This window comes from Lipotes vexillifer, unplaced genomic scaffold (genome assembly GCF_000442215.2).
Source record: "Lipotes vexillifer unplaced genomic scaffold, Lipotes_vexillifer_v1.1 scaffold28, whole genome shotgun sequence".
Classification (NCBI taxonomy): Eukaryota; Metazoa; Chordata; class Mammalia; order Artiodactyla; family Lipotidae; genus Lipotes; species Lipotes vexillifer.
Window position 1 is genome coordinate 858,135 of NW_006793929.1, and position 5,118 is coordinate 863,252.

A 5,118-nucleotide genomic window follows, 5' to 3' on the forward strand; every position below is an offset into this window, starting at 1 on the left:
TTCCTGCTGGTCGCTGGCTCTGGGACTTTACAGATGACTCTGTCCCTTCATCATAACATCTTCCCTCAGCACTTTCTAACTCGAGGCACTGTGCTTGGTGCCCAGGACACAACAGTGACAACGCAGGGAGGACGCTGTCTGCAGAGATCTGGGGGCAATGATGATACAGCGTGTCAGGTGCCAGGACAGAAGAACAGGCAACTCTTGGGCCAGGAGGGAGGGATGCTCAGCCCAGAAGAAAGTGGCATGTAGGTTGAGGATGGACCGGTGGATGGAAAACTTGCCGGACGAATACTGTGTGTGGTCAGGGGTTGGGGGCACGATTCCAAGTACAGGGAGTAGCATTCTGCAAGGGCACGGTAAGACATTGAGCGTTGGATTGGGGGTGGGTACGAAGACTAGAGAAACAGGCAGAGGAAAACCAGATGGTTCAAGGACAGATATGAAGCCATGTCAAAGTGCTTGGACTCTGTTAGCTCTTTGGCTAAAAGGTGGAGCTACAGTGGTGGCACGGGGTGGAGAGGAAATGGGCCCATTTGAGAGCTATTTAGGAGACAGAATTTCAAGATACGGTGCCTAAAGAAGGGCTGGGGAGACATAACGAGGATGGACCCCGGGTTCAGATTCAGGCAAGTGAGTGGACAGTGGAGTCCATTCCTGAGGCAGGAGACTCGGCTTTGAGAGAGAAATGAATATCATTCACAGTTCTGGACATGTCTCCAGAGGAGAAACCACTTCAAGGGAATAAATTAACAGCTGAAAAGGAATCGCTATTCTAAGTTTATCAATTTCATGGAAACACTTATAATCATATAAACATTCATATAAATACACAAAAGGAAATCTTGAGAGTGGCCCAAAAAAAAAAAAAAAAATCACCCAAACCTGCATCCTACATACATTCTAAGGGGCAAGTCTGGAACAGAGGTGCAAACTCCATGACATTTTATACAACAAAGAAAACCAGATCGTAACCTTGGGTGCGTCCTGACAACCGTCAGCCAAAGGACACTTGCGACACGAGAGTGAGCCCGTGTTGGGGATCTTTCTAAACCTCTCAGCACAGATGCTGTTACTTCAGGAGAGGAGGGGACCTGAACCTGTCCTCAGGGACTGGACAACTCAGGCACTCCTCACCCTTCAGGAATTATTTTATTTTTAAATTCTCATCCAGTAAATTTGACTTGTTTTCGGTGCACGGTCCCATGAGTTGCGACACATGCCTAGATTCACGTAGCCACCCACTGCCAGGACACAGAACTGTTCCATCGCCCCCCAAACCCTCCCCAGCGCCTCTCTGTTATCCTCCCCTTCCCCTCCCCCAGCCCCTGGCAACCACTGATCTGTTCTCCGCCACTGTGGTCCTGTCTTTTCGAGAATGTCACAAAAATGGAATGGCACAGTATGTAACATTTTGAGACTAGCTTCTTTCGCTAAGCATGATGATTTTCAGATTCATCCAAGCTGCTGCGTGTACCCATAGTTTGCTCCTTTTAGCCTTCTGGTATTAAACACAAAGCACTGACAGCATTGCAAACATTTATTTGCTTTGCTCCTTTTATCACCTACATGGATACTTTTCTCTTACATGGATGCCAAAGAAATCATCTTTGTCACAGGGGCCCTGGTAGCAGCAAACCAAATTCATCATATGGGGTACGCAGTAAGTCAGTGCCTCTTGCCAAAATAGATTAGAAAACACTACAGCCCTGAAGGTTCCGTTTGGTATAACTCTGCGGGGGGAGTCATGTTTAACTCCTAAAGTAGGGATGCTCCATGTAACCCAATGAAAAAAAGAAAAATTAACCTATAATTCTTCAAAAGCCTAACTTGGGGGCTTCCCTGGTGGCACAGTGGTTGAGAGTCCGCCTGCCGATGCAGGGGACAGGGGTTCGTGTCCCGGTCCGGGAAGATCCCACATGCCGCGGGGTGGCTGGGCCCGTGAGCCATGGCCGCTGAGCCTGTGCGTCCGGAGCCTGTGCTCCGCAAAGGGACAGGCCACAACAGTGAGAGGCCCGCGTACCGCAAAAAAAAAAAAAAAAAAAGATTTCCTCACAATCCTCAGATGATAGCATCAAAGTTGTTTTTTCCAACAAAAAGAACATTGGTTTCTTCATTTCTCAGAGCTTTTCTCTTCATGTTAGACCCAACAGGAAGAGCAAACTACTTGGGTAGGAGAGAAAAAAAAAAAAAAAAGCCTAATTTGGGAGATACAGTTAAGCCTCAGCTATTGCTTTTCCTTACCATTCTCATAAAAATAGAGGAGGGGTGCAGAGCAATCCTGTGCTCAGCTCGCCACAGACTTTTGAGCTACAAGGCAACTCGGGACGGCATGCTAACTTTGTGCCATCCTTTGTGCCAGCAAACATCACTAGACTCCGGCATGTACGTGCTCAGCACAGCACTGGGAACAGAGGTGGTGAACGCCCTGCCCTCGTGGGGAGGGAGGAGTTCCAGATGATCCCCAAACTGTGGAGCCCACTGTGGGGGTTCCCTCAGCCAGCTTTCTTCCCTCACTGAAGTTTGCTGAGGTTCCATTAAAATCACAGCCCCCCCAAGCTTTCATCATCAATGGGGTGGGCCAGGGGGCCCCAAAGCCTGCTGAGCAGCTGGGGAGGCTGATGTGAGATTTACTGTTTGTCACGTATAAGCCCGGAACAGTGAATCCACATGTAACTGATCAATAGTTGCTTGTGTGAGAGTTTAGATCCAGATACAAAGACTATGGGATGAGCTGAAGGAAAACCCTCGGCTGGTCACTCGGCTGGAATGGGGAGTTTTACTGCTTTTTTCTCCACACCAAAAAGAAACAACAGTCAACAGTCAGTGCTCATTTAAAGGGCCATGAGCAAGTCAACGCGGTAGGCAAAGTGGGGGTCTGAGGGAGATGAGAGTCCTCACTTCCCTAAGGTCAGGGGCAGAGAAGACATGCCCACAGTAAAAGCATCAGAGCATGGTGTCACCTGATGAGTGCCGACGTGGGACCAGGTAACAAACGTCACCACGTTTAGGAAAGGGGGGGGTCCAGAATGGCCAGCCAGCCGTCCTGGCTCTCGGTCAGGCAGGGCACACCTTGAGCCCTCTTACCCCGCCAGAGCGGGCGCACTCTGGGCCTAGGGCAACACAGCACGGAGCCTTCAAGGATGCGTGGACGGAGGGCTTGTAGCCTGTCACGGCAGACCGAAAAGGCCAAGGGCAACAGAAACACCACCACTGTGCTCAGGGAACACGGGGGCAGCCCAGGCCCATTCCCACGAGACCACCTGTTTTTCTCTTAAGTAGAAGGATGCATCAGTTTCTGCCAGAAAGGGTGTGTTTTTCCAAAAAGAGGAAGACAGAGACTGAAATCCAGAGAGGAGGCACGATGAACAGGCTCCTCTGTGGTGACTACAAAGGCCCCAGTCAATTCACGACTGCCAGGCCACCACAAGGCCAAGATGCTGGAAGCACCGCTCCCCCCAAGCTCAGCGGGAGGGGCCTTGTGGGCAGGAGAGGTGGCAGACCCTGAACATGACAGTCACCTGCTGCCACAGGAGCCAGCCCACCCCGCCCAGATCCCAGTCCTAGCAAAAGGCCACTCTTCCCCACACAGCCTGATGGTCCAGTGGCAAGTGGCCGAGGGTCCATCACTGGCCACCGGGCAACACAGAGGGATGAGACAAGGTCACGTAACCTCAAGCCATTAATCCTTTCACATTGAAAAATATTTCATAACCAACAAGGATTTACTATATAGCACAGGGAATTACACCCAATCTATTGTAATAACCCATAATGGAATACAATCTGCAAAATGCTGGATCACTGCTGAATACTCCTGAAACTAACACGATACTGTAAATAACTACACTTCAACTTAAAAAAATTTTCAAATATGTAATCAGCACCTAAAAACGACAAAAATCTACAGGACAAGAGTCCTCATATAACCTTGGTAGTTTCACGAGCGAGTCGGACAGACATGATAAGTCACACGAGTCCACACGAGAAGGAAATCACATCCCTAAGGCAGAACGTGGGCAGGTGCCAAATGGACGGTCCAGTGGCTGCCAAAACTCTGGGTTTGGAGGCCCAGGAAGGATGCTGTGATGCGGGGACCGCAGCCAAGCTCTGCAGGGCAGGGAGGGAGGGGACGTCCAGGTGAAGGGACAGGGCGGGTGGCCTTGCAGGAGGGGATGCCCCTGAGCGCAGTGTAGCGGTGGCAAAGGCAGGGCATCAGTAGACAGACTGGCCCCAACGGACTGGAGGGAAAAACGTGGCTAAAGAGGAAATGAGGGAAAAAAGGCTGAAAGGCTGGTGCTGCCTGATAATGGAGGGCCTGAGGGCGAGACCCCCGGATGTGTGTTTGGGAAATCTTAGCCCAATGGGAGTGAGGGGGAGGGACTAGAGGCTCCACGTGTGGGTGCCCTGGTGGCCCCTGCGGCCAGAACCAGGTTACTAAACCTGCCCAGCAATGATTCCCCCAGTGGTCCCCCACCCGCTCCCCGCTTTCCAAAGCGGGCTGAGGAGCAGGAGAGAAAAAAGGCAGAGGTGAGGGCTTCCCTGGTGGCGCAGTGGTTGAGAGTCCGCCTGCCGATGCAGGGGACACGGGTTCGTGCCCCGGTCCGGGAGGATCCCACATGCCGCGCGGCCAGGGCCGTGAGCCATGGCCGCTGAGCCTGCGCGTCCGGAGCCTGTGCTCCGCAGCGGGAGAGGCCACAACGGTGAGAGGCCCGCGTACCGCAAAAACCACAACTAAGGAGCCCGTGTGCTACAACTAAGACCCAGTGCAACCAAATAAATAAATAAAATAAAATTAGTGGCTTAAAAAAAAAAAAAGCCAGAGGTGGGGCTCTGGGCCTGTCAACTGCGCAGGTGTACAGGGAGGGGAAGGTGGGCTGTTTAATAAAGCAGAGGAGGGCAGGCCTCCCGAGAGAACCACGCAGAGCCGTCCCATCCTGATCTGCGTCCCAAAATGATGTGAGGGCACGAGCCCAGTCAGGGGGAGATCTGAGCCTCTTCCCGGAGCCTCATGGGGCAGAACAAACCAGCCACAGGGAATGACCAGAGACGGCCTGGGTTCAGGGCCGGTGGTGGCTGCCCAGACAGCACCTCCTCATCTGAGAAGGATCAGGTCCT